The sequence below is a fragment of the Pongo abelii genome, chromosome 12, assembly GCF_028885655.2.
Source record: "Pongo abelii isolate AG06213 chromosome 12, NHGRI_mPonAbe1-v2.0_pri, whole genome shotgun sequence".
Taxonomy (NCBI): Eukaryota; Metazoa; Chordata; class Mammalia; order Primates; family Hominidae; genus Pongo; species Pongo abelii.
In genome coordinates this window covers 76,948,932-76,967,127 of record NC_071997.2, presented here as the reverse complement: position 1 = coordinate 76,967,127, position 18,196 = coordinate 76,948,932, and the positions used below count along the sequence as shown (strand labels likewise).

Below are 18,196 nucleotides of genomic sequence, written 5' to 3'. Positions count from 1 at the left end.
AATTAGGCAGGTTGCTTAACTTTTTTGAGCGTCAGTTTCCCCAGTAGGGAATGAGCACACTGATTTCATTCTCTACTGGACTTCTGCTGAGACCAGTGGACTCGTTGCTCTGTCCTGTACCTCAACTGAGGAGAGGAGAGGAAAGTTGGAAAGATATGACAGGGAAGAGAGAAGGGGTCTTCCTTTCAGGCCAGTATCAATTGCTCTTCTCAAACATCCTACTTCTGTGTTCCGAAGTGAACCTTCTCAAATTCACAGTAATATCCCCTATGCCTGTGCCTCTGCATATGCTACCATCCCTGTCCAGAATACCTTTTTCTGCTTGCTAGCTAGGCCAACTCCCACTCATCGCTCAGGATTCAAGTGTTACCTCTCCATGAAGCATTCCTCTACTTCAGACTCAGGTGACCACTCCTTTTGGTGCCTGCATAGTATCAAATCTTCCCTTCATTTCTGCAACTTGCTCTAAATGGCATGTATTTGCCTACAATTACTTCTCCTTGATTCATCTTTATGTCCCCGGGTCTAGGGCAGTGCCGTGCAATGGAGGGCACTCTCAGTCAGTGGATCAGAGTCTTCCGCGCACAATGACTAGTATAAATTCCTAACAATAGGCAAGAGCTCACAGCAGAGTGACTTCTGAAAACGGTTTCATTAACTAATGACCTTGAGGAGGCATTAGCTAGATTCTTGCTTGCCAGTGAATTTGAAGAACCAAAGGTCTTGCCCAGGACATTGAGGTCATAAAATAGATAGCTTTCAAGAGAGCTTTTTTCCAAGTAAATTTTTTTCAGAGAAAAGCTTAGAGGAATACATAAACGTCATATAATCTTTTATTTCTCAGTCAGCATGTAATGACATATATCCTTCTCAACACTCAAACTATTTTTTATTTTTTATCATGTTGATGGAAATTTTGTAAAAATGTATCTAAGCTTTGTTGAACAGTATATTCTGAACTTAAATTGGCCTTTTAATTGTATCACTACATTTGACCTAATTGATTGTGTGGTGCTTTTAATGTTGTGATAAATTCAGAGGTTCTCAAAAGTGCAAGGGTGTGGCCAGGTGTGGTGGCTCATGCCTGTAATCTCAGCATTTTGGGAGGCCAAGGCGGGCAGATCACGAAGTCAGGAGTTTGAGACCAGCCTGGCCCGTATGGTGAAACCCCATCTCTACTGAAAATACAAATATTAGACGGGCGTGCTGGTGGGTGTCTGTAGTCCCAGCTACTTGGGAGGCTGAGGCAGGAGAATCACTTGAACCCAGGAGGTGGAAGTTTCAGTGAGCCGAGATCATGCCACTGCACTCTAGCCTGGGTGACAGAGTGAGACTCCGTCTCAAAAAAAAAAAAAAAAGTGCAAGGGTGCATTCACAGTCTCCAGATAACTAAGTTTTGAGTTTTATTTTACTTTGAATAGTTTTCCTATCTTCTTTTGTGGCTGTCAGTATCTCCATCTACCTATAGTCCCCAGCCAAATTTGCTGCTTCTAATTTTCTGGATGCTAGGAATACACCGACTGTTAAAACACTCTGAAAGTATTAATAGTCTTCGAGTGCAGTCCTGATAGGCTCTTCAGTGAGTAGAATTGATGGATTTGTGATAGGCCTGAAGTGTCTCTTGGTATAATGTTTTTGCTTACGTTCAGTTTCCTGGTCTTTATTTAGGTAAGTGTGGTGCTACTCAGTTTATTTAACTAGTTTGCTATGGTGTGATGCAAAAGTTCTGAATGTTAATGGTCGCTTACAAAGTATTTTCAGGGTGTGACTGGCCTATCATATAGTCAGTCATTGTGTTGGCATTGTTCCTACTTTAATTCTTCAAATCTAAGCAATAGGCAGTGACTCATTTCCTCTTAAGATGCTGCTTGGGCAATATATATAGTGAGACCTTATCTCTACAAAAAAATTAAAAATTAGCAGAGCGCGTTGGAGCACGGTTGTAGTCCCAGCTAGCAACATGAGAGGATTGCTTGAACCCAGGAGGTGGAGACTGCAGTGAGCCTGAGATGCACCACTGCACTCCAGCCTGGGCAACACAGTGTGTCTCTAACAAAACAAAACAATATGCTGCTACCGGAGAGGTACTAAGCAAATGAAAACCTTATAGAGCAGTGGTCCCCAACCTTTTTAGCACCAGCAACGAGTTTTGTGGAAGACAGTTTTTCCCTGGGCAGGGAGGGGGAATGGTTTCAGGATGAAACTGTTCCAGCTCAGATCGAGGTATCATATTCTCATAAGGAGCACGCAACCTAGGTCCCTTGCATGCACAGTTCATCACAATAGGGTTCCCGCTCCTATGAGAATCTAATGCCGCCACTGATCTGACAGGAGGCAGAGCTCAGGCAGTAATGCTGGCTCGCCACTCAACTCCTGCTATGCGGCACAGTTCCTAACAGGCCATGGACCAGTACTGTTCTATAGCCCAGGGACTGGGGACCCCTGTTATAGAGGAGAAAATAAAAATGCGCAGACAAGGACAAACACTGTAAAATAAACTTCTAGAAGTTGAAAAAAAATTAACTCTCCTATTCTAATCATAAGCCTATTCCCAACCTCTACTATTCAACTATTTACATCTTAGAGACAGACATTAGCAATACCTAGTTGAAAGAGAACCTAGGCAGAACACCTGATGGATCATTAATAAAATACATAAATATTCCATGTAATGGGCACTTTCCTCACGGTGAAGATCACAATTATAACTGATGAATAGCATAACACAAAAGCTTAAGACCTTCTAATAAAAGAAACACAAACTGGGCATTCTTGGGTATAATAATACCATCTTTAGAACATGACTTAAATTTTTCACACAGCATTCCCTTTAAGATAAATGAGCAAAAAGATTTCCACGTAAAGAACCATTGGTAGTTTTAAGGGTACTGAAAATAAGCGTGAGTTAAAACAATTAAATACTTTGAACCATAGGAAAAGCAAAGATCTGCTTCCATATTAAAAAATACAAATTACAGATTATAATAAACATTACAAGTGAGGATATCTGAAGATATTTTATTTCCTTCTGGTGAATGGTAGTAGGAAGATATTTAGAAATGCATACATTCTTAAGCGACTATGTAATTGATGTTCTGCTGTTGAAAAGTTAAAATTCACATGAAACATTTTAAAAATTTACAATTTAAATGTTTTTTCCTAATTTTCAATCAATACATGCTAATTGATTATTTTCTTAAAATATCAGTTTGAGAAGAGTTCTTAGACTCAATTTTATTGCAATAATTTTTTAAACTAAAGATCTGTCTCTGGTTTCTTCAACTAAAATAGCAATATAAAATATTCAGTTACATTAGGTTTACCATTTTGCATATTTTGTAAACTATTTTATTTTCTCATCATAAAAATAATATGTTTCATCGTCATATTTGGAAAAAAAATCCACAACAAATAAAGAAAAAACTTAAAAAAGAATAGACCAGGTGTGGTGGCTCATGCCTGTAATCCCAGCACTTTGGGAGGCTGAAGCAGGTGGATCACCTGAGGTCAGGAGTTCAAGACCAGCCTGGCCAAAGTGGTGAAACTCCTTCTCTACTAAAAATACAAAAAATTAGCTGGTTGTGGTGGCGGGCCCCTGTAGTCCCAGCTACTTGGGAGGCTGAGGCAGGAGAATCGCTTGAACCCAGGAGATGGAGGTTGCAGTGAGCCGAGATCATGCCACTGCACTCCAGCCTGGGCGACAGAGTGCCTATCTCTATAAAATAATTTTAAAATTAGCCAGATGTGGTGGTGCATGTCTATAATGCCAGCTACTCAGGGGGCTGAGTTGGAAGGATAGCTTGAGCCAGAAGGTCAAGGCTGCAGTGAGCCATGATTGTGCCACTGCACTCCAGCCTGAGTGACTTAATGAGACCCTGTCTCTAAACAAAAACAGAAACAAGCCTGAACATGCCTCTCAGTTTGAATTAATCAATAAATAGAATTCAAATGCATTTTTAGTAATGATATTTATCATATACTAAATGCGTAGTACTGCCTGGTCAACAATTTTTTTTTTTTTTAAAGACAGAGTCTCGCTCTGTCGCCCAGGCTGCAGTGCAGTAGCGCGATCTTGGCTCACTGCATCTTCCGCCTCCCAGGCTCAAGTGATTCTCATGCCTCAGCCTCCCAAGTAGCTGGGATTACAGGCATGGGCCACCGTGCCTGGCTAATTTTTGTATTTTTAGTAGGAGATGGGTTTTGCCATGTTGGCCAGGCTGGTCTCAAATTCCTGGCCTCAAGTGATCTTCCTGCCTCCACCTCCCAAAGTGCTGGGATTACAGATGTAAGCCACCACACCCAACCCAGGTTAACAATTTTTACAAAATCAGAGTCCAAATTCCTATAATCATGTATACAATTTGGCTAATAAATCTTACAAACAAATTAAAATATATTCTCCATGTTTATCACAAAACTGAGGGTCATGAGTTCTAAGTTTGTCAGTGCATTCCCAATTTCTTCACTAATCAATATTTATTGAACCGCCATATGTATAAGATAAGCATATTGAGCACGAAAGATTGTGTCTAAATGAGGCCAAAAGAAATAAAACTACAAACTATATATCATTCAATCAATTAGTTCGGAGGTCAGCAAACTTTTTCTGTAAAAGGCCAGATAGTAAATATTTTAGGCTCTGTGAGCCATAAGGTCTCTGTCGCAATGACTCAACTCTGCCATTGTAGCAAGAAGCAGCCATACACTATAGGCAAAGAAATAGGCATGGCTCTATCCTTGTTGAATACATAGGATGCAAATAAAACAAAACAAAAAACAGAAATGACTTTCTTCCCGTGAATTAACTGACTACAAATAATTAAATAAACTATCCAACTATATTGTATATAGTTACCTTCTGGAATTGCAGAAATGGTCTACAAGCTCCTTGGAAGCTGAATTTCATTACTCTATTGATTCAGATATAGTTCAAATTGCTTTCATTCTTTCAGCATGTTACCATTGATAACTTTTCTTCTGGATATAAAACTTTTTGTTTGTTTGTTTCTAGTCTTCTTGAGTTCTAGCAGGAAGCAGAGGGCACACTTAAAGTGCTTAACTTTAGGCTGGTTCAGACAAAAAAAAAGTGTTTAAGTGAAAAGAAAGTAATGAAGGGATGATTTAGAGAGGCATGAGAAGGTAAGTGAACCAACATGGGGGCAGGGAACCACCCAAGGATGAACGATAGCAGGGAGCACTTCTCACCCCTAGGCCTGAAGGGGCAAGAGGAGGAAACTGTGCTGCCAGAACCCTGAAAGACCTGGAGTCTTGGAAGAGGAGTCACTAAATAGGAACTGTGTCCATAGAGTGTGGAGCCACTGCCATAATCATGATGCAGAAGAAAGGCAAATAAATATCGCAATCTCTCTGTCCTCCTCACTTATATTTCAGGCCAGTGCTTCCCTTCTGGCTGAACCCCCTGGAAGCAAAGAATAAGAAACCCCATATGATGGTGTCCATAGAGGTCAACCTTCAGGGCACAGAGGACAGAGTGGGACCAGAAGCCCCAGTAGAAGACTGTGTAGCACAGAGCTGCATGTGAAAGGTGTGGAGAACACCTAGAACCATTTCTGTAGATTTTCTGAAAGTCATATAAGAAGGCAATTATTTTCAATTTAACAGAAGCTTAAGCTTTTGGTAAAATGTCATGAAGAGACAGAGGCAGCTGATAAGAATGTTAAACTGCCATAAAACTTATGGCATATAGGTCAACATTTATGATCTATTGCTGCAAGGTATTAATTTTTTTTTTTGACAGTGTCTTGCTCTGTCACCCAGGTTGGAGTGTAGTGGCATGATCACAGCTCACTGCAGCTTTGATCTCCCAGGCTTAAGCAATCCTCCTACCTCAGCCTCCTGAGTAGCTGGTACTATAGGTGTGTGCCACCATGCCTGGCTAATTTCTTTTTTTAAGAGATGGGGTTTCACTATGTTGCTCATGCTGGTCTTCAACACATAGGGTCAAGTGATCCTCCTGCCCTTGCCTCCCAAAGTGCTGGGATTACAGGTGTGAGTCACTGTGCCTGGCCAACAATTTTATTTTAACTGACAAATATATAGTATCAGAGTCCTGCAGTGTCTTGCATATAGTATGTGCTCTGTATTAGCGGAATATGTAAATTTGTCGAATTAATTAATTTTCAATCATTATGAAATTAACATAGTAGGCTGGGCAGAGTGGCTCACACCTATAATCCTAGCATGTTGGGAGGTGAAGGCGGGAGGATCGCTTGAGCCCAAGAACTTGAGACCAGCCTGGGCAACATGGTGAAACTCCTTCTCTACAAAAAGTACAAAAATTAGCCAGGCATGGTGGCATGCACCATGGGGTGGGATGATCACCTGAGTCCAGGAGGTCGAGGCTGCAGTGAGCCGTGATCACACCACTGCACTCCAGCCTGAGCCACAGAGTGAGACCCTGTCTCAAAACAACAACAACAACAACAACAAAAATAACAAAAAAAAACAAAAAAAAAACAAAGGGCCAAAAAGTCTCCTAACAAACCTTTTTTTCTAATCATCAGCTAGATTGCTTATATTTTGCAATACATTCATCATGTGAGGATTTCGACTCTGAATTAGGAAGAAACTATCTGTGTCATGTATCACAAACTCCTACACACTTTTTATGGAGATTTACTAGTAGACAGACCTCCAAGCTCTGGACTGGATTTATTTTGATCTCAAAAGGCAGCCAGCTCTTAGTTTTAGATCTCAACCTCCTCCTTCTGTTTAGTTTAAGACATGGCAGTAGTATATCAATTTTATTATGGTAGCTACAAACAGTTTTGATTTAGTTACAATTTTGAATTACTCAGCTGTCTCAGTCTTTTTTATTTTCACCTTTATTTACTATAACCCTAACTCATGACTGAATATTTTTTTAACAAGGGTCATAAGGACAATGGCCATATTTTTCCTGCAGTGCAATGTGAAAGCATTTTTCTCTTACTCAATTAGCAAGAGCATATCAAATTACATAGAATTGGCAAAACTCAACATGATTTTGTGAAGAGCAAATCCTGCTGAACTAATTTCTTTTTTTTTTTTTTTAAACCAACTGCAAAACCTGGCGGATGGTATAGCAATGATCACCTCTGCAAAACATCAGCTGTGTCTACTTACTGGTAAATACATCATGTGTTTTTAAATGTATTGCAGTGTACAAGTCTGAGGCAGAATCATGAAAGGAATACCTTCTTCTTCTGTCACTGTGTGAATGCTAATCTCAGCAAACAGACATAAATGAGACTGGAATTGGTTATTGAGTATGCCAAGTACACACAGACTGTAGATCATCCCTTGTCTCCAGAGAAGCAGGAAAGTAGAATTCCATCTGGCTTAGAAATAGGTGACCTCGTGCAACCAGGATTTCTCTAAATTGTAAGTAACATAATATCCCTGTACTTCTGCACCAAAGAACCTCCATCTTAACTATACTACAAAAATAATCTGGCTGCTAAGAGGCAATAGGGAAATTAAAATTCTCCAAAAACATCTGTATATTTCAAAAATAATCTTTTAGTAACATCTGATGCTTCCTGAACTTGTGAGAAGCACCATCCACAAGCCTTAGCTGCAATGTCTGTCTAAAATTTTACACAAGGTGTTTCGTCCAATATGAGAACTCTTTGTTTAGTTCCATTTCTTTGTTCATTCAACAAACGCACATTATGAGTATTTATTGCATATTAGGCATTGGAGACATGAAGATGAATAAGATATTTCCTTTTGACACATGAACCCTCAGATACCTTGTAGTCTGCTAAGGAATACAAACTAATTATTCTAAAACAATTCAATCTGTAATATATGCTATTTGTGGGAGAAACAAAGTTCAATAATGGAAAGTCAAGAAAGTCTCCACAGAAAGATGACTTTTGAGCCAGGCCTTGAATGATAAGTAAGTGTTTAATGGGGAGTGGAAGTACAGGGAATTTCAGGTGGAAGAACCACCAAAGCAAAGCATCATCAAGGTATAGAAGAGTATATTGTGCTCGAGGAGCCATGAGTAGCTTGGCGTGGCTAAAGAAGTTTCCAAATATGGACAATGGTGAGAAATGAAAGTTGAAGTCATATTAAGAAGAAACCCAAATATCACACTAAAGAACTTGGCCTTTTATCCTATTGGTCATAGAGTACAACTGAGCTTTAAAAAAAAAAAAATCAAGGGAATGATATCAGATTTCTCTTGTAGAAGAAATTTCTAGCAGCACTATAGTAGGGGGATTGGAAAGAGCTGAGACTGTAGGCAGAGAAACCAGACAGGAGCTCCTCCTACTAATGTTTTATAGTTTCAACTTGTACTGCTTTTGTTTGTCACAAGTTTAATACTGTCTTTTTTGAACTTTGCTGAGACAGGAGGTTTGAACACTGCCATCAAGTCAGCAACTTGTTCATGTTGCCCTCTATTGGTAGAAAGGAAAAGAAATTACTATCAAGGGCGTTATTTCACATTTCATTTGTTGATGGTATTTCGATTTTCCTGAAATAATGTTTGTTATGTTTTGTAACATAAAAAACATATGCTGGCATTATATTACAATTACAGGAATACCTCTGAAATTACACTTCGAATAGCAAGGGGATAGTATAGACAGTAACAATCACAGGAGTTCAAAGAGAGAAATGAATATGGTCTAGCCTGGAGACCTCTCTCTAAATTTCACTTACCTCTAATAATATGAATAATCATGTCTTGATTTATCTGCTTAGGATACACATGCAGATATATTTTAAGCAAACAAATTAAGACATCATGATTTTAAGTATAGCTAAGCTACACCTTGGAGTAGTTTGGTTCTAGACCACTGCAATAAAGCGAATATTGCAATAAAGCAGGAGATACAAATTTTTTGGTTTCCCAGTGCATAAGAAATTATGTTTATACTATACTGTAGTCTATTAAGTGTGCAGTAGCATTATGTATAAAAAATGTATATACCTGCATTAAAAAATACTCTATTGCTAAAAAATGCTAATGATCATCTGAGCCTTCAATGAGCCAAAATTATTTTGCTGGTGGAGGGTCTTGTCTCAATGTTGCTGTCTCCTAATCAATCAGAATGGTAGTTATTGAAGGTTGGGGTGGCTGTGGCAATTTCTTCAAATAAGACAGTAATGAAGTGTGCTACATTGATTGGCTCTTCCTTTCACGAAAGAGTTCTTTGTAGCATGAGCTGCTGCTTGATAGCATTGTACCCATAGTAGAACTTCTTTAAAAATTGAAGTCGATCCTCTCAAACCCTGCCATTGCTTTATTAACTAATTTTATGCAATATCCTAAGTCCTTGTCATCATTTCAACAATGTTCATAGCATCTTCACTTGAGAGTAGATTCCATCTCAAGAAAACACTTTCTTTGCTCATGTATAAGAAGTAACTACTCATTCATTCAAGTTTTATCATGAGATTGCAGCAGTTCAACTACTTTTTCAGGCTCCACTTCTAGTTCTCTTACCATTTCCATCACAGTTACCTCCTTCCCTGAAGTCTTGAACTCCTCAAAGTCAACCATGAGGGTTGGAATAAACTTCTTCCAAACTTCGGTTAATGTTAATATTTTGACCTTCTCCTATGAATCGTGGATATTTGAAAAGACATCTAGAATGGTGAACCCTTTCCAGAAGGTATTCAAGGTATTTTTTCCAGAACCATCACAGAAATCACTATCGTTGGCAGCTATAGCATTATAAAATGTATTTCTTAATGTCATATCATGAAATACATATTTAGGCTTTTTCCCCATTTCCTGGCACACAACTCCTAAAATCCTGGGAATCTCCAAAGTGCTGTCTTTTTTGTACGGCTAATGTTGAGTAATAGCTTCAAGCTGGGAGCAGTCACTGGAAAGACCAAAGCATGATTAGAGGATAGGGACTTTCAACCCCATCCCCTAATCTCCGGTGAGGGGATAAGGGGACAAAGGTTAATTGAACACCAATGGCCAATGGTTTAATTAATCATGCCTATGTAATGAAACCTCTCTGAAACCCAAAAGAGCAGGATTTGGAGTGCTTCCAGATAGCTGAATATGTGGAGGTTCCTACAGTATGGTGCACTCAGAGAAGACATGGAACCGCCATGCTCCTTCACCTATACCTCATTGTATACTTCTCTTCATGTGTATCCTTTGTAATGTCCTTTATAATAAACCAGTAAATGTATTAATAAATGTTTCCCTGAGTTCTGTGAGCCACTCCAGCAAATCAATTGAACCCAAAGAAGGGGTTGTGGGGACTCTAACTTGAAGACAGTCAGAAGTTCACCAGGCCCAGACTTGTGACTTATGTCTGAAGCTTGGGGATTAGTCTTGAGGACTGAGCCCTCAACCTGTGGGATCTGATCTGTCTCCAGGTAGTATCAGATTGGTGTTCACTGCTTGTTGGTGGGGAAAAATCCCCACGCATTTAGCCACAGAAGCCTTCTATGTTGATTGTTGTGGTGAGAGAGCAGAGGGAAACAACACTTTGAGACTTTTTCTCCAAACAAATAATAAGATGAAAGTTGAATTATTCCTTGATCTGTGGGCTGCAGAATGGATGTTGTGTTAGCAGGCATGAAAACATCAATCTCCTTGTATACCTCCAGCAGGGCTCTTAGATGACCAGGTACATTGTCAGTGAGCAATGTTATTTTTATTTATTTACTTATTTATTTATTTATTTATTTTAGATGGAATCTTGCTCTGTTGCCCAAGCTGGAGTGCAATGGCGCAATCTCAGCTCACTGCAACCTCTGCCTCCCTGGTTCAAGCGATTCTCCTGCCTCAGCCTCCCGAGTAGCTGGGATTACAGGCACACGCCACCACGCCATGCTAATTTTTGTATTTTTAGTAGAGATGGAGGTTTCATCATGTTGGTCAGGCTGGTCTCGAACTCCTGACCTCGTGATCCACCCGCCTCAGCCTCCCAAAGTGCTGTGATTACAGGCGTGAGCCACTGCACTGGGCCCTAGCAATGTTATTTTGAAAGGAATCTTTTTTTTCCTGAGAAGCAGGTCTCAACAGTGGGCTTATAGTATTCGGTAAACCATGCTGTAAACAGATGTGCTGCCAGGTAGACTTGGTGCTCCTTTAATAGAGCACAGGCAGAGTAGATTTAGCATAATTCTTTTTTTTTTAAACTAGGCAAAGAACTTTGTTAACCTTTGTTTCAAACTTGATTCCCAAGCTTCTTTGGCTTAATTAGCTGCAAAGAATGAATTGTGTATAAGCAAAAACTGAAAAGAGCTGCAGTGTCCAAGGGGCTTGGGCTTAAAAATATTAGAGATCTAGATTTAATCAGATCCATAAACAAAAATTTCTTAAAAAGCAGTCATAATATAAAATAGCAGCTCCCAGTAACTTTAAGTTTTATCTTCAGAAGTTGACTCAATTCAGTTTGCCCCATTCTTGGAAGCCTCTTCGAATTTCTCCACAAGATCTGGAACTTCATCATCATCATCCTGTCCAGTAGCAAGTGGTACTTTTCCATCCACAGATTGTTTGGGCAGAGCTTCAGCCAGTCTCCTTATACTAGTCAGACTGCCTGCACCAAGCTGGTTTAAGATGCTGGGTAGCATTTCTGTCAGCTGCTTTATCTCAGCATGGCCTGTAATGGTGAAAAGTGTTCGCTGCCAGAGATGCCTGAACTTTAGGGTTGTTAAAGTGGTTACTGTTCCTTAGTTTGTAAATGTATTCACCTCTTCAATACCAGAGATATTGTTTACCCCTAACTTCTTTAAGGAGAACTGAAGTTTTTTATCATCTGCTGCAGCTGCTCTGTGAACCACCTTCTTTCGGCAAGCAGTTCCTTTCCCACCAATGCGCGCTTGTGCCTGCAATTTGTGAGTTTTCCCTGGTTCATGATTGCTTCTTTCATCTTGTCGGAGTGGATAAGGGGCCACCCGGGGGACTAGGGTTGGTGCTCAGGGGGTCTTGGGCGGACCAGCTGAGATTAGGCGCACACACCAATTTAGCGTAATTCTTAAGGGCCTTAGAATTTTTGGAATGCTAAATGAGCATTGGCTTCAAGTTAAAGTCACCAGCTGCATTACCCCCTACCAAGAAAGTCAGTCTGTTCTTTGAAGCTAGGCATTGACTTCTCTCTACCTTTGAAAGTCCTAGATGGCATTTTCCTCTGATAGAAGGCTGTTTCGTATACATTAAAAATCTGTTATTTAGTGTAGCCACCTTGATCAATAATCTTAGCTAGGTCTTTCGAATAATTTGCTGCAGCTTCTGTATTAACACTTGCTGTTCACCTTGCACTTTTATGTTATGGAGACAGCTTCTTCATGAAATTTCATGAACCAACCTCCCCTAGCTTCCAACTTTTCTTTTGCAGCATCCTTACCTGTCCCAGCTTCACAGAACTGAAGAGAGTTGGGCCTTGCTAACTCTCTTCCCTTAAGTTAAGGGAATGTTGTGGCTGGTTTGATCTATCCAGACCACTAAAACTTTCTCCATATTGGCAACAGCCTTTCTCACTTTCTCACATTCTCACTTTCTTATTTGCATGTTAATTTCTTTCAAGAACATTTCTTAGACTTAGTGCAGTGGCTCACGCCTGTAATCCCTGCACTTTAAGAGGCCAAGGTGGGCACATTGCTTGAGCCCAGGAACTTTTGACCACCCTGAGCAACATGCGGAGACCCAGTATCTACAAAAAATTTAAAAATTAGCCAGGCATGGTGGCTCACGTCTGTGGTCCTAACTGCTTGCGGTAGGCCAAAGTAGGAAGATGGCTTGAGCTCCGGAAGTCAAGGCTACAGTGAGCCATCATCATGCCACTGCATTCCAGCCTGGGTGACGGAGCAATACCCTGTCTCAAAAAAAAAAAAAAAAAAAAAGAACTTTTCCTTTTCATTCACAACTTGACTGTTTGGCATAAGAGGCTAGCTTTTGGCCTATCTTGGCTTTTAACATGCCTTGAGAAAATGACAACTAACATTAATCTTAGTCGTAAAATTAATCATTCCTGGCTTTTCATTTAAAGTGAGAGACATCCAACTCTTTCTTTCAGTTGAATACTCAGAGGCTGTTGTAGGGTTATTAAATAGACTAATTTTAATATTGTTGTCTCACAGGAAGGCCAGAGGAGAGAGAGAGAGACGGGATACTAGCTAGTTGGTGGGACAGTCAGAACACACACAACGTTTATTGACTAAGTTCACCATGTTATATGGATGTGGTTTGTGGCGCCCCAAAACAATTAAAATAGTAACATCAAAGATCAGTGATCAAAGCCAGCCATTGTGACATGTGCCTATAGTCCCACCTACTCAGGAGGCTGAGGCAGAAGGATCACTTGAAGCCAAGAGTTTGAAGCCTTGGCCTCCCAAAGTGCTGGAATTACAGACACAAGTCACCATACCAAGCCTGAAGAGTCTATTATGTATTAAATAACTTAAATGTATTATTACAAACCTTCCCACGAATAAAACCTCAGTCCCACATGGTTTCACTGGTTAAGTTCTTCCAAACATTTAAGGAAGAAATAACACTAAGCTTACATATATTTTGGAGAAAGAATAATAGTACCCCAAAGATGTACACCTCCCAATCCCTGAAAACTGAATATGTTACTTTTCAAGGGGAAAAAGCCTTTGCAGATGTGACTACATTAAAGATCTTGAGATGGAAAAGAGTATCCTGGATTATCCAGGTGGGCTCAGTGCAATCACAGGGGCTCTTATAAAAGGAGATAAATGTGTCAGAGAGTGAGAGAAATTTGAAGATGTTATACTGTCAACTTGGAAGATAGAAGATCTTCAAAGGGATCATGAATCTTGAAATATAGATAGCTTCTAGAAGTAGAAGCTGGAAAAGGCAAGGAAACAGATTTTCCCTCAGAACCTCCAGAAGGAATACAGCCTGCTAACCTATTTTGGACTTCTGACCTCCAGAACTGAAAGATAATATATTTGCAGTGTTTCAGGCTACTAAGTTTGTGGTAATTTGTTACAGCAGCAATAGGAAACTAATGCTGGTGGCGGCAGCAGCCCATCTAGAGTGGCTGCTGCCATGATGGCTGCAGGAGGGAGGTGCTGCCCAAGCCTCCCTGGGTGCCACTGCAGCTACTCTGGTGCAGCTCCAGACCCCAGCTTCTCTGCGGTCTTGGATGCCCAGGAAGACCTCCCTTCCCCCTGCAGGCTCAGAAGTGCTTGCTCTCATTGCCTGGTTTCTCCTGCTGTCAGTGCCTGCTCCCATCTCAGAGGTGTGGCTGGGACTGCACATTCCAGGGAGCTGGCGGGAGCTGGGGACAAACGGGAGCCTCATCCCTTCTGAGTTAGTGAGGCAGGATCTCCCTGGGTGCAGCTGCAGCTGCCCAAGCCTGGCTTTGGAACTGGCTATCTCTGTGCTCTTGGGGGTCCAGGAAGGCCCCCCACAGGATCAAAGTGCCTGCTCCCACTGCCTGGCCTCTCCCTGCTCCCAGTACCCACTGCAATTGTGGAGCAAGGTTGGGGCCAAGCCCAGGCACTGTCACAGCCCAGCCAGGTGGGCACATGATTGGGGCAGCCCTGACATGCCAGCCCCCGCTGCCTCAGTCCCCTCCGGACTTTGGGCACCCACGAGTGCAGGAGGGAAGCTGAGGGGAGGCTGAGGGTAGCTCAGCATTGGCTTGCAGGTGTCCCTTGGCATGAATAGCCTGTGAAACATGAACAGCAGCCGGAGGCAGACAGGCTCCTGGGCAGAAGGGGGCAGGAACCTGGTGAAGCCCCACCTTTAGGCAGGGGAAGTCCTGAAAGCTGGGGGCTGGGCTGCCAGTCCTGTGTACTGGAGGCAGAACTCATGGCGCCTTTTCCTGGGCTCACCCATGGCTGCCCGTGGACCAATCAGCATGCATTTCACCCCTCTGAAAACCCCTAGACTCAACCACAGAAGGGCAGACACTGGGAAAACCAGCTGCAGAGAGGAGCTACCTTCTCCAGGGCCTCCTCTCCACTGAGAGCTGCAGACAATGGAATGACCAGCTACAGAGAGGAGCCACCCTCTCTGCTAAGGGCTGAATGTTTGTCAGGACGACCTGCCTGCAGACAGGAGTCACCTACTACAGGTCTCCTCTGAGCTGTTCTAACACTCAATAAAGCTCCTCTTCATCTTGCTAACCCTCCATTTGTCTGTGTACCTCATTCTTCCTGGACACAGGACAATAACTTGGGCAAAAGTGCCACCGACCACAGAGATTTCTGGCCAGAAAAGCAATACCCCAAAGATCCTGTAACAATACAGTATATATTTTCAAAGAATGAAAAAAGAGAAAACATTTTCTAACTCTTTATATAAAGCTAATATAACCTTGATTTTTCTTTTTTCTTTCTTTCTTTCTCTTTCTTTCTTTCTTTTCTTTCTTTCTTTCTTTCTTTCTTTCTTTCTTTCTTTCTTTCTTTCTTTCTGTCTTTCTTTCTTTCTTCTCTCTCTCTCTCTTTTTTTTTAAGTTTTTTTCAATTGCCCAGGCTGGAATGCAGTGGTGCAATCACTACTCACTGCAGCCTTCACCTCTCGGGCTCAAGCGAGCCTCCCACCTCAGCCTCCTGAGTAGCTGGGACTATAGGTGTGCACCATCATGCCTGGATAATTTGTTTTTAAATTTTTCTTGTTTTAGCGATGGGGTCTTGCTATGTTGCCCAAGCTGCTCTCAAGCTCCTGGGCTCAAGCAATCGTCCCACCTCAGCCTCCCACAGTACTGGGATTACAGGCATGAACGACCACGCCCAGCCAAGAGCTGGATTTTATATAATATAATGCCAAATGGTTCCAATTTGATCTTTTTTTTTAAACGAAATAGTTAAGGGAACTTTTTTTTCTTTTTACTTTTCAGTTTGTAAATTTTCAAACATACGTAAAAATAGAGAAAATAGTATAATAAACCCATGACTTAGGTTTAACAGTGGTCACTATTTTGCTGATTTTGCTTTATTATTTACACCTCCCTCCCCCACTTTTTGTCTCCTTTTGCTGATGTACTTTATTTTTATTTTATTTTTTTTAAGACAGAGTCTCACTCTGTTGCCCAGGCTGAAGTGCAGTGGTGCAATCTTTGCTCACTGCAACCTCTGTCTCTTGGATTCAATCAATTCTTGTGCTTCAGCCTCCCAAGTAGCTGGGATTACAGGCATGGGCCACCACATCCAGCTAATTTTTGTATTTTCAGTAGAGATGGGGTTTTGCCATGTTGGCCAGGCTGGTCTTGAACTCCTGGCTTCAAGCGATCATTCTGCCTTGACCTCCCAAAGTGTTGGGGTTACAGGAGTGAGCCACAGCACCTGGCCTTGCTGATGTACCTCAAAGCAAACCTCAGACATGCCATTTCAGCCATAGATACTTCCAGTATGCATCTCTAATGCATAAGGACTTTTTTCATAGAAACTTTTGAAATCTTCAAAAGTGATGTTTAAATGTGTCTGAATGATTCATCAATAAATGTTTTAAAAAAGAAGAAAATAGGCCAGGTGTAGTGGCTCACACCCGTAATCCCAGCACTTTAGGAGGCCAAGGCAGGTGGATCACCGGAAGTCAGAAGTTCAAAACCAGCCTGGCCAACATGGTAAATTCTCATCTCTACAAAATTACAAAAATTAGCCGGGCGTGGTGGCGGGCACCTGTAATCCCAGCTACTCAGGAGGCTGAGGCTGGAGAATCGCTTGAACCCGGGAGGCAGAGGTTGCAGTGAGCCGAGATTGTGCCACTTCACTCCAGCCTGGGTAAGAGAGCAAGACTCCATCTAAAAAAAAAAAAAGAAAGCAAACATGGAGAAAGTCAATTGGTCAATCCAGCTGAAAGGTATACAGGTGTTCCTTTGTACTGTTCATGTAATTTTTCTATAGAAGTTTTTCAGTGAAAAATTGTTTATTCAATAAGTGTTTTCCTTTAGCACTTTCAGTTCATCAGTACCTAGTTAACAATTTTTTTTTTTTGAGACTGAGTTTCGCTCTTGTTGCCCAGGCTGGAGTGTAATGGCAGGATCTTGGGTCACTGCAATTCTGCCCTCCCAGGTTCAAGCAATTCTCCTGCCTCAGCCTCCCAGTAGCTGGGATTACAAGTGTGCGCCACCATGCCCAGCTAATTTTGTATTTTTAGAAGCGATGGGGTTTCACCATGTTGGCCAGGCTGGCCTTGAGCTCCTGACCTCAAGTGATCCACCCGCCTCAGCCTCCCAAAGTGCTGTGTACAGTGTGAGCCACTGTGCCTGGCCAGCAGTTCTTTACATAAACAATTACAATTTTTGATAATTAGTTTTTTGTTGTTGTTTTTGATGGAGACTTGCTGTCTCACCCAGGCTGGAGTGCAGTGTTGCAATCTTGGCTCACTGCAACCTCTGCCTCCCAGGTTCAAGTGATTCTTCAGCCTCAGCCTCCCGAGTAGCTGGGATTACAGGCATCCACCACCATGCCCAGGTTTTTTGTTTTTTTTTTTAGTAGAGACAAGGTTTCACCAAGTTGGCCAGGCTGGTTTAGAACTCCTTACCTCAAGTGATCCACACGCTTGGTCTCCCAAAGTGCTAGGATTACAGGTGTGAGCCACCGTGCCCCACCTCAAATTAATTTTGAAAATATAACTGATGTGAGCTCTGCCTCTTGAGAGCTGGCATGAGCGTTAAAGGAAATGTATTATAAAGATTGGAATGTGCCTTGTGGAATCCCACAGCAGAAGTCCTCAGAAAGAGCATGAGATAAGAAAATGGTTATCAACTAGGATCCCGGGAAGTGCCTTCTCATATCTTGTCCCTGCTTCTCTGGTCTCATCTCTCTGCCTTGCAATTGTCTCTACTTTTCAATTCCTACATCGGGTTACAGCTGTACCTCAGCTTCGAAGTTTTAAAATTTCCTTCACTCAGGAGAATAGCTCAGTCTGAATAAGAATATTATGGTCCCTGTTTCAAATTCCTGGTAGAAAGAATCTGATGTCCCAGTTTGGGTCAGATGTCCACACGTGGTCTGATTATCTGTGACCAAGGAATGATGTCATATAGTAGAGATATGGTTGTCTGGAGCCTCTTTAAGGAGGAGGAAGCAAACTAGGTCTTTGTGAGATAAGCCAACACCCAAAAAGGAGCTAATAGAATTGTTGAGTGGAAAAAAAAAAGAGTCATGTACAATGCAATTCCATTTCTGTAAAACAAATCAAAACAAAGCTCTATCTATATACAAATATGTCTATTGCTAATACATATATTAGAAGAGTCTGGAAAGACTTGTAAACAGGAATATATAT

The 18,196-nt window shown here is 41.5% G+C and overlaps 1 pseudogene; it reads right to left on the bottom strand.

The window, feature by feature from the left end:
• Window positions 1–11,147: 11,147 nt before the first annotated feature.
• Window positions 11,148–11,861, bottom strand: LOC100444792 (transcription factor BTF3-like; annotated as a pseudogene).
• Between the last annotated feature and the right edge of the window lie 6,335 nt (window positions 11,862–18,196).